The sequence below is a fragment of the Ambystoma mexicanum genome, chromosome 5p (genome assembly GCF_040938575.1).
Source record: "Ambystoma mexicanum isolate Mex_15411 chromosome 5p, UKY_AmexF1_1, whole genome shotgun sequence".
Classification (NCBI taxonomy): Eukaryota; Metazoa; Chordata; class Amphibia; order Caudata; family Ambystomatidae; genus Ambystoma; species Ambystoma mexicanum.
In genome coordinates, this window is record NC_090930.1 from 711,035,526 (window position 1) to 711,048,080 (window position 12,555).

Sequence of the window (12,555 nt, forward strand, 5' to 3'; positions counted from 1 at the left end):
CGGACTTTACAGTTGAGGAACTGGGCAGTATGATTGTGCATGATCTCGAAACTTTAAACATAGGAAACTGTCCTGCACCAAATGGAGCAGGCACGTAAGGCAGCCACCTTCTGATGGGATGTCCTAGAACCATTAGAGTACAGCGCAGGACAGGCTACTCTCCAAAGTTCAGGCTATACGTACCCCTATTCCCACGGACAGCACCCCTCAGTCACAAGCACCTTCACAGCCATGCCCAGACCTCCAGCAGTGGCCAATGCATGCAGCCTATCTGCCTTACCCAGTAGGGGTTGGTAGAAAGGGTGGGTGAGGAGGAGACATGGCTCTCCGGCACAGACCTCGGGAGATGGACAGATGCAGGCCGTTTGTGACTGGGAGATGCACACTGGTCCGGGACAAGGGTGCATGCAATCCCCACTATTCAGAGTGCTCAAACCTGTCCTAGCCCCCATGCAGAAAGGAGCACATCCGCGCGGCACTCACCTGACAGGGTCTTGATGGCCCAAATGACCCAGTTCTGGTCCGGGTAAGTCCAAAAACACATAGCTAGACTTAAGGAGGACCTGCATGGCCAAGGGTGGCTTCCTATCCCCAAGCATCACACAGCACCGAGGGGGCACAGCGCCTCCCCTGCACCATAGGGTGCTGCAGCAGGCCCTGGTACAGCCCAAGGCATGGGGAACTTCACTGAACTCCTGCAGCTATGGGAGATGCACCATGGGGAGACAAACCCCATCCTCTGCTCTAGCCCAGGAAGATGCTCACTTGCGGGGCACTCAGGGTGGACAACATGCCTCGCTCTCTTTAGTAATTTTAAGCGCTGCCTCTAAATAAAACAAGAAGGGAGGTATGTTTGCCTGGCTGCCTCAGTCTCCGTTGCCAAAAGAGATCCCTATGTGGCTCAAGTCACACAGACACGTGACATGTGACAGTACTCCTGACTGGGAGAAAAGACGTTAAACAAGCCACTATTGGATTACGTCTGCGTAGTACAACAGGAAGGGAACTCTTGTTGTGTTGGGAATTATATGGTACAGCATTTCCGGTTGCATGTCAACCATGAAGACTGCTTCTTGAAAACCCTTTCTTCTTGTAGCAATTATTTTGGTGTCATTTGGTGGCCTATGCCACCAAAAAGCACTAAACCTAAAAAACAAGCATGGTAGAGTAAAGCAATAACTATGAACATTAAAGAAGCACTGAATGGTGTCCATAGAGCTCTTTCGTGTACATAGCAGAAATACATAGGAGAAAGGAGACTGTATGATAGAAGGTCTACAGCATTGTGAAAATCCTCAGACCATGACTTTGAAAACAACTTTGTGCTCTGTTTCTCACGTTCTTGGTTTTAAAGAACATTTTGTGATTGTGATCAATTTTGATCACTTCAAAAAGTCCCCTTCTGAGCTACAATCTGGTTCAACTCAAAGAAATGTGCTTTGCATTGCAACGCCACTTTAACTCGCTATGAGTGATGCTGTCTCATTTTTTAACTTTAAAACAATGCATTTATTGTTGATTTATGCAGCTGCCAAATGTAAAACAAAGCTACTTCGTGCTGTCCCAAGAAGCCGGAGGGAGGTGAAAGAGAAAAAAATAAAAAAAATGGAGGGACACAATAATCTGTTCATTCAAAGGTCTTGATACATTTAGATCAGTGTAAGACCCATGTAAGGGAAGGGGAGCAAGAGGTAATTGAAAACAATGTCCAAAGTGCAATTAGATGTTGACAAGTCACTGTTACGTAAAATGACAGCAGTGAGATGTCCAAGCAGGAAGAAGAGACATTCTGGCAGGTAAGCTAGTTTAAAAATTGTGTTTACATTTTTTTCCCCACCTTTTATGACGCTCTCTCAGTGTTGTAAATCAGCAGCAAGGGATTTCCACAACTAAGCGCCTCCCGTGCGGACAAAGCTTTGTCCCAGGTGTTTTTTCCTGAAGGCAGAGGGCAACGGTTTCTTCCTAGTCCAGGATTTTAGAGATCTTGAGGGGTGGTATCTTTTGAGTCGAGCATCTAGTTAATTTGGTACCTTGTAATGTAAAGCTTTATGTATTTGAAGGCAACTCCTTTTTTAGTTGGGGCTATTAGGTGTCGCTTGTAACACATATAAGGTGAAACTATTGCATTAGAGTTCAAAAAGGTAGGGATGGCATATGAGGGGGCACACACACAGCAGTAGGTGTTGTTTGGTTACTTTCCCGCCCATTGACTGCCCACGGGCATGCTAATCCCTATTTCCATTCACACAACCAGTTCCTGCCCCTCACCACCCAAAACACCTGTGTTGGGGAGAAGTTGGACCCCGACCAGGGCTTCTGGGGGTCAGCTATGCAAGCTTGCAAGCCAGCTTTGTAACACACTGCAGGCTGACATCACATAATTGGACCAGCTCCCAGAAACCTATCTCATCCTGTTATTGACTGCTAAGTGCTAGGTTACCTATGGCGCCCTTCTAGGGAGCCTGATAATTGGACATTAGGACTTTTGCGTCAGTGGGCTGGTTTTAACTGCGCCACCCCCATTACCTAATTCTAAACTTGTTGCATTCTGAACTTGTTCCCATCAGTTTTTGCTTGGACAGGCTTTTCGCCGCTGGGCTCTCAGCGTTCATTGGCCAGAGCTGAGCCATTCTTGTTACAATTATGTGTGGGTCTTTGCGAAAATGTCTTTCATTCCCAGGGAAAAAGACTGGGCCCTGAATATTCTACCGTGGCTTACTCGTATTTGTGAAGAATTAAAATGCTTGGCTGTCAGAGTTCACTGTCGTGAAAGGAAAGGAATCTAATCTTTCTGTAAGACCATGGCTGCTCCTGGGTTTGCGAGGAGCATTGCTGAAGTCAGCACAAATCCCCACTGAGAGCTGGTGTTCAGTGAGAGAAATGCACTTGGCTGTAATTTTCCTGAAACATGGCTGTGCAATTAGATCAGGTTAATTCATATAAGCATCTGCAAGCCTTTAAACAGGGATTCGTGTGTTTTGTAGATTCTGGTATTGCTGCATTGAGGCTAATGTAGCATGTAGGTTGCAATGTTGGTGAAGTGGGTGTCTTTCAGCATATTTGTCACCCATGGGTGCGCTGGGTCCTGGTGCAAATGATAAGTGCGTTCCTTATTCTTTCTGCTGTTCTTTCTGTTTATGCGCCTGAGGTGAGGGGGTACGGGTTTGATCTCGATTTCCCTCTTCACCTGCACATGGGAATTCTTTGAGCTTGCCTTTTAACAAGCCTTACCATCGAACTCTGCACTCAAAATGCCTGTCAGTGATTTCTCAAAGCAGCCTTTTGAGTGTTAATTGCCATTATGTTTGCTGGTCCGTACCGGCAAACTACAAGTATGCCGGTAGGGACAGTGAACTACCGGCAGGCCTGACCTGCCGGTAGCCCAAGCCCCTACAGGCAGATTTTTCACTGAAGCACTGGCACCGTTGCTAACAATGCCATTGCTTCAGTGATCCCGTTCACATGGAGTTCTATGACTCCCATGGGGGGAATGGGAACTTAATGTTCCTCCGCCACAAGGAATATCCCAGTGTTACCGGGATATCAGGGGGCGGAAATGGTAAGCAGAGGTTGCCGGTTGGCCCCTGGCAGCACTGAGGGCCTACCAGCTACCTCCTAATGAAGGTCTATGTCTTAATTGGAGTTATAAACCTGCTAATATAACTGTTTTAGCACAGCCTGCCTTCAGCCGCTCGATGTATAAGCACTCTGCATGTCCTTTACTGAAGTCCCGTTAAAAACAAGCATTGTATAAACCAAAAGCTTTGGCTTTTGTATAAGGATTAGGCATTTTCCAGCCACTGGTATTAGATGTCAAGGTACCCACAACTTTGTGCACGTGCTACCATCAATAGGCAGTTAAAACCACTATGGCTGTGCCTGGCAAGTGCCTTTCCAATGACTACACAAAAACCCCAAACTGTTGGCATTGCCAATGCTTGTTTCAGGAAGTCACTGCAAGGAAGGCTTGGTGTGATTGCAAGATTTAAGTTTGAGAATGGGCCTAGCCTCTGTTCTTTGACTGAGTTGGAGGATGTGGATACAGTGTTTTGGGGAACCCAGTTAAAGACTGTTGTCGCAGTCAGATCTGGCTCTGACCATTGCTCTGGTAACCTCTCTTCCACTTTGTGTATCCAAAGGTGAAGCTAACAGCACTAAGAGGTCTAGGGAAATCAAAAACTCGGGATGGTTTGACAAAGAATGTTCTGTTTTGAAGTGTATGTTGTAATCTACGCTTAGATATGGTGGGGTAGGGGTCAGTAGAAGTCTGCATGGTCAGGAAAAATTACAAATCCCTCATTACACAAAAGAAAAATGAGTACTTGAATCGCAGTTAGCAAAATCTGGTAGGAGCAGCAAATGAGAGAGATATGAACATCTTCTGGAGGGTTGTGCCTCAGGGCATGGGGAAATACAAATCATGAGTTGAGGCTAACATCCCAGAGGAGGAGTGGGTCACACACTTCTCTCAGATTTTCAGTGCAACTGGGTGCAGAATTCCTGCTCCATAGTTGAATAACTGGGACAAGCTCTGTCAGGACCAAATGATGCTTGGAGAGAGGGGTCTTCTACTTCATCTACTGTGAAGGGAATTGCTTTTGTCAGGCAAATTGATCTTTTTGTAACATCGCTTTTTATGGAGGATATGATCCGCATGCCTATTGACCATTTGACAAGAGGCGGAGCAACAGGCCCAAATATGATTCCAGTAGATGTTTTAAGTTCCTACGTGACTGGTGGATTCAGATGTTCAAAGCTGTTCATCCCAGTCTAATTCTACCATCATGCTACTCTATAAGAATGGTCTCACAAATTAGGTACTATTCTATCGACTGATCAGTATACTTGACATAGACTGTGAAATCTTCTTTTACATAATATTACAACAACTGAATGGTGGGAATGAAGAAAAAGTAATATTTGACTGGGCATAAGGTGGATTTAGATCAGGGCTTTCCATCGTGGATCAGGGTTTCATTTCATGGCACCTGTCAAATAATATGCCACAGACAACAGAATGTCCCTCTCTGCAGCTTTCCTAGATTTTTCATCAGCCTTGGAGCTGGTGGTCAGGAAAGGCTCTGGGTGAAGCAGGTACTCATGGTAATTGACAGATGCCTGTTCGATATCATCAGGGTGTTACACCCTAGGATCACTGTACAGATCAGGTTTGGCCCCCATGGTGAACTCACATGGAAAATTCAGACAGTGAGAGGTGTTAAACAGGGTTGTCTCCTTGCCCTGTTCCCCTTTTGCTTCTTTATGAACGACATCACTAAATGTGTTGAAGACGCTGTAAAAGATATTCCCAGCATCGAAGCGAGGCCAGTGGCAATTTTACTCTATGCAGTTTCTCAGTTATCCACGCCAATACGACAAATGGTCTTAGAGCACAACTACATACCTAACATATTATTACACTCTAAATCATCTGATTCTGAATAAATCAAAGTCTAAAGTAATGGTCCTTAACAGCTCTTATAGTGCAACATCAAAGTCCAGTCCTTTTCGTATTTGGGTGTAGTTTGACCAGGTGTCAGGAGTAGGAGTCAGACACATGGTGAGCATGGTTCAAGAGAGTTGTTTATTAACGAAAAACAAAGGACTATCTCTCCCTAACACTTTTGGGATTCCCCTACCTAAGAAACAATCCTCTAGTAAATAGAAAATAACAAAATAGCACCCTTAGGAGGATGACTCTCTCCTCCTAGTAACAAAATAAGAGTGTCTTCATATAGATCATAACAGTTCAAGACTGAAATGCATGACTTGGCGGCTATGGAGAGGACACTTTACAGAAGGGAAGGGAAATTGGTTTTATTTGAGAAAATTTGGGGTAAATTTCTTCAGCTATACTAGACTTGGTGTTGTACTTATGTAAATAGGGGCTGGGGGGAGGTGACTGGGGATGTGGTGAATTAGGCTGGGGGCTATGTCTGGTTATATGCTTCAATGTAATTAGTTGTTTTTAAATAAAATGTGTTTTGATGGTTTCAAGTACTTTAAATGTCTTATGGAGTGTATTGTAATGTATGTGATTTTATAGTTTTGTAAATAAAGTTTCCAAAAGAAATGCGGCCAGGAGACTGACACTCTTCTCCTGGTAAACCAGTCTCTTACCAAGTTCAACCAACACTTTTCATCAGCAGTTTCAACTCTTGCTACAATGTCTCCCAGGGGTGTTGAGATTCCTTTCTTGTCTCCCTTTGACAAGAGTCAACTACTGGGTATAGATGTCACTGGGACGAGGGAGATTAATCCTGATGCACTCCTCAAAGTCGTTCCTTCCAGTAGCTTTGATGGGGCTACTGGATGAGGGAGATTACTCCTGATGCATTCCTCAATGATGCACTCCTTATGAGTACTGTGCCGAGGGAGACTACTCCTGATTCACTCCTCAACATTGTGCTCCTTCTTATAAGTACTGGGACGAGGGCGATCACTCCTGTAAATATGCAGATCCAATGTCCTCAACATGTACGCAAGTATAAGGTAAGGAGCTCTTTGAGCAGGGTATTAGGCCCATGTCAGTGACACGGTGATCGCATTATTTTTGTTGTGTGACATTGTATTTAGGGTAAATTTAGTTCTGTCACACATTTAGGAAGTGTTTAGTCTGTCTGTTGCATAGCAAACACATGTGCAGCAAAGTTTTTCTTTTTATTCTTTTCAACACGCCCATATTATTAGATAAGGTTATGTATCTTGGGCTTATTTTGAATATGTAGATGCAGGTATATTAAGTATAATTGTTAGTTGTAATGAGCAAGAGGTCTGCCATGTTCGAAAAGGTCATTGTTAAAGGCTACAGACTTTGCTTTTTAGTGAGCTAGGCCGCATTTCTGAGCTGTGGTCCTTTAACAGAATTTTATATCGGCTGTTGGGCAGAAGGCTCCAGACAGCCAAGGTCAGGATTGAAATGGTTGCAGAACAGTGTTTCGCTAATTGTTGCAAGGGGGAACGTTCTGGGGCCTGAAATTGGGCTCGCGACAGCAGATGCCTTCCCAGACAATATGTAAATGAATACATAATGGTTGTGAAGGACACAGTGAAATATGCAAGCATGCCCAGACAATAGCATTGCCAAAATGAAGAGCTAGAATGTGAGCACTGGGCCCCCACTGAAAGTTAAGGCCCTCAATCCAGTGGTGAAGTGCCTTGGTAAAATGAATAAATAGGATACATTAATTTCCAGGTTCAGGGCCTCAGTCATGTTTTTTCATGCAGCTATTCATTGTGAGAAGATAACTAGGATGTTGTTTCTAGGGTTGGCAACATGTATCAAGATGGGAATTACAGAGTGAGCAGCTGCAAGGAGTGGGAAGCCAAGATGGCCAATTATGGGGAAGGGATTGTGGTGTTCCGCTACATGATCGGTCCATCTCATTGGGATGCTACAGCCTGAGCTATCTTCGGTGTCACTGTCCAATTAGGGTTGAACTTTTTTTAATCAATTACACCATGAAGAGGGACAGCCAATGAAAGTGAAGTATTTTGTGCTGACTGTGAAATTATGGCATGTCCGAGGGGTGATATTTTGATGGTCAGGAGAAAGGAAACTTGCAATCATGTTGTTTAATGCAAAGTGTTCTTTGTTGGCTTAGTGACGAATAGAAATGTACGAATTAGAATTAATTTTGCATTTGTAGGACATGTCAAGAAAGATTACCATGCCTTTATTTCCCGGGGCATCAAGTCATATATTGAAGCTGGGCAAGACGAGGAGATTTTCAGACCTGGATTGGAGTTCGCTGATGTGGTCTAACCATACTTTCAGGAAGATAGAGCAGTCTCTGGGGGAGGTGGCAGAGAGTGGAGGGGAGTATTGACTACAGTACGATTTGTATTAGAGTGAATGGGGCAGGCCATTCCTTCAAAAGAGGAGATGGAGTTTGAAGGGATGCCACCAAACGGAAGTATGCAGGATGGATCAGGGTGATGTCTTCGCCTGGCCACGTAGGTTTATTTTTGTCAGTGATTGTGTAGCTGTCAGGATGGAGAATGTCCATGAAAATGAGGAGGTTGTAGAGATTGAGGATTTAATAATGTCTACTATGTCAATGGCACAGTCTACAAGAAGGTCATGAATTTCGGAGTCATGTTTAACCCCCTACCTAGTGCTCAAGGTTCCTACATTCAAGAAAGATTTTGATTTGGGACACTTGACAGGTGACATGGGTGGGAACAGAGATGGGCACTCCAATGCAGGAGACTTTCAGCTGGATCCCTTTCTTGTTCCTGGAGTGTGAAGCATCAGTGCAGAGGAGACAGCAGTGTGGATGCAGATGGTTTCAGGGACAACAAGAAGCCAGGGATAATTACATCAAAAGTCAGCAGGGTTTTGTGGTTGTCCTGAGCCATAATTGTATAGTTGCTATGAATATTTTGTCACGGAACCCTGGAAGAGAAACAGGCTATCTGGATCTACCATTAATAGAACAGAAATCAAAGCCAATAATTAGCCTCATTATAACTTTGCCTGTGCTGAATTAGCGTGTGGGTATTACTGTATACCGGCATGTTTTACCTCCAGCTAGAAGCTGGAGGTAATTCTACCACCATACTGGCAAAAATAGGTGGTATTACCGGTGCTGGTAATACCAGCAAATCCCCCCTCCACGGAATGGGGATTTACAAGCCTTACCAGCACTCACATTCCTGCAGTAATACAGCCAGACCAAGTGCCGGTAACGGTGGTACAATTTTCCAGTATCCTGGCGGAATTACTGCCTGGATACCGGCAAAGTTATAATGAGGCCCAATGACATTTGCTTGGAGGATAGGGATCCATATGGCAGGGTGATGTTAAAATAGCACGATATGTATAATTTTCTTAATAAGACATTAAGGGCCTCATTCCAGTTCGCCAACCCGGAAACACTGAATCCGCTGCATGACTTTCCGGTGTCACCGCGACATTACAAGTCCTGGCAGCGCGGGAAGTCAGGCACCGGATTTGGTAACTCCCGATTCCACGGGAGTCCCATAGCACTCCATTGGAGTTGGGAGACAGAAGCAACGGCAACTTAACTAACGGTGCCGGTGCTTCTGTGAAAAGTCAGCCTGCAGGGGCCATTGTGCCCGGCAGGTCTGACCCTGCCGGGTGCAAAGGCCCCTGCAGGCAGACTCGTAGTGTTGCGGTCCGGAAACAAGGGTGCCAGTAAGCTTGCCGGCACCCTGTTTCCGGCCTCCACACTTGGAATGAGGCCCAAAGTCAGGAAGGCGCATGTAATTGGCAAACCCGGATTTCAGTTTAAGGTAACTTTTTTTTACTTTTTTGTGAGCCGTCTTGATGGTGCAGATGGAGGTGAAGTTTATATTGTAACCGTTTTTGACGATGGTGGAAATTAAAACGTTCATAGTGAAATGCAGTTACGGCTTGAAGCAAGGAAGGAGTGGGTGCAAGTAGAAAAATGTTGCATGGGAAAGGCTGACTGAATTCCATTACTACAGAAGGCAGCGACACATATTTATCAGTCCTTCAGGGGCAGGGCTGTATCGGTTTAAGCGCACGGTTGAACTATATGAGAGGCTGCCAGAGTGAGAGCACAAATGGGCTGATAAAACAAGTTGTAGGGCCTCTAGGTTCCATATTGGATAACATGTTGCTAAGCAAAACATGACTTTTAAGGCAGCACATGCGTTAAGGCATACATTGTGTAGGACAAAGTAGAACACTAGATATGCATAAGTACAGAGCTGAGACCGCTATCTTCTCCATGGGCCACGAGGATTGATTTTCAGGTCAGTGCAGCAAAGTGCAGTTTTGTGCTATACCACTAGGAACGCTTTTAAGCAGTGTAGGGTAGGTCAGAGTAATTTGTAGAGTGACATGCAGCTAGAGGTGCGAGTACAGCACTGCACAAGCTGAGAGCCTCCACACAGTTAATTACAGGACAAATGCAGCAGAAGCTAATTGTAACATGTAGCAATGCACTTTTAATATCAAGTAAAAAGAACAGCAGAGTAAGATGAAGTATGAATGGCCAGAAATGCGAGAACTGACGGGGAAAGGTAGTGTTTATAAGATACTTGGCTAGGTGGCCCAGGGTGGTCATCAGGCAGAGCTAGATTACAGCAAGGCATGGGATGAACAGAACGGTTTATTGAAAAACTGGGTGCTAGGGTAGATTAGCAGAGGCGAGGCAGGGATAAATGTCACAATGAAAGTGATTTCCTGGTCAGCGAAAGACTAATTTGTGTGAGCTCACAAATTTAGAAACACATCAGGGTCAAGGTGCGGGTAATGTAGGTGATAAAAGCTTTGAGGACCAAGGATGTGCTGGCCATTCACAAGAGCACTCTGACCGAGAACATCCAGATGAGATTAAGAAACTGGCGAAAGAATGAGGCAAGCCAAAGGAAAGGCAGCAGTGGAGTGTAAGAGCCGAGGCAGAGTTTTAAAGGCGATTACTGAATGTTAGGTGGGGGGTTGTAGAACAAAGGTAATAAGGTTAGAGTAGCAAAGCATTGAAGTAAACTCAGGGTAGAAAGGGTCATAGTAAAGGGAGCGAGAGAAGAGAAAAGTTCCGGCAATTGATTTAGGTTAAGAGGGAATGAAAATGTGAATACGACTCACATCTTTCCGCAGAGCAATTTGTAGAACAATCTAGCTTAGCCTGTGCACCATTTTTACTCAGCAACTGTATTTTGCACGCATGCGGCACACAGACAATGGGCCTGATTTACAGAACAACATGCAAAGTGTGCGCATAAATGTTAGCGCATCCGGTAGGATTGCGCAGCGCAAATGCATCGCGTAAGGAGGTGATTTACAGAAATATGTGCTAACACTCACGAGTACTCATCATAACCTACACCCATACCAACCATTAACAGTCCCAAGAGTGCCACAAATTTGTGCCCCTCAAATTCAGCGTGCACCTACACCCAGCATTCCTACTCTCTGCACACCCACCAAATTGAGCCCCGACATGCTTATGCCCACTATTCCTACACCCTGTACACCAACCAATCTGAGCCCCCCCATGCAAGTTGGCCTACACCCAATATTCCTACACCCTGTACACCAATCAATATGAGGCCCCCACAAGCAAAGTGCACCTACACCCACTTATGCTACTCAGTGTACACCAACCAATATGAGCCCCCATGTGCAAAGTGCACCTACACCCACTAATCCTACTCTCTGTACAACCACCAATCACCACACTACACACATAGCCCCACACCCACGCATCCCCCTCAAAGGACCAGCAAACACAAGGTGCCCCCAAAATCTGCACAACCTTGCACCCATGCATCCCCCTGGAAATGAATAATAGGTCACATGGTTCAAGCTTATATTTGTCAGCACGCACTCTGTGGGGGCACAATGGTGGATTGAGAACTGTTCACCTAAAATAGCAGTTGTGTAGTGCAGCTGGCGGAACCCCCATCCCCTGTATGTTTGCAACAGGAAGGCAAGAGGCCAACCACCCCACACCTGGCTCGGGTGCCCCCTGCGCAGGCGTCACCCAATTGCCCTGAGACCAGAGTGACGCTGAAGTGAGACTGAAAGCTGTGGGCTATGTGGGTCGCTGCCCCTGGCAGGAGTCCCAGGGGAAGAGTTGGCTGGGCACCATGTGATGGACCATGAAACACTGTGCGATCAATCCTGACCACTGGGCATCTACCAAGCAGAACAAAATGGCCACAGTGGAATGTGAGTCCCAACTAAGCCCAGCAGCTGGATGCTCAGGCAAGGAGAAGGCAGTGAAAATGGGACTGGAGGCTTGGACGGAGCTACACCATGCAGGGTGCTCCTGGGTCTGCATGCCACAAGAACTCAGCCCTGTTCACAAATTCCCAAACCTCTGCATGTTAGTAATCAGCCCAATACCCCATCAAAACCCACCAGAATTGTCACCGCCTCCAGTGTGTACCCACAACACGCTACTGTATCTTGTGGAGGGACATTGTGCACTCATCCTTCAAACTACAACCTGTGGGTGGTGTGTACAAAATGAGTGACCACAATTGTTGACGCAACTTGGATTGGGCACTACCTTAATTACTGACACTGTATGGCCTGTGTAACTACTGGTTCACAATAACACCCCTCATGAGGAAATTTACTCCACAACGCCTGCCACACCAAATATGGTGGAGGAATACCACCTGAGTGTACCTGTACATCTACATGAATGTGTTGTTTCACCATCCCTAGAAGTGTGAGGGTTCAGTGGGCCAGCACATTCCCACTCACCCTTGTACACCAGTCGTTCAGATCCAAATCCTACACAGATTTGTCTCCCATGAGGTACACAATAGATAAATCAATTACTACATACATCGGAGACCCCTGTGGTGCTGTTGACACGCATTCACCTGAAGCACATTGTTCTGACTTGAGTGTCGTGTAGACCGTTGAGACCTCCGTCCCCAAGTGACGTACAGGGGAACCAAAAGAACCCCGCTGTGCGACCTTTGGACCACAGGTGGGAGATGTTACTTCCCGGATCCACGGAACCTCTGGAACACCGATGCTGCTGCAGAAAGATCGAGGTTAAGTACCAGGCAAATACAATATAACACAAGAATCAGAGGATCTGA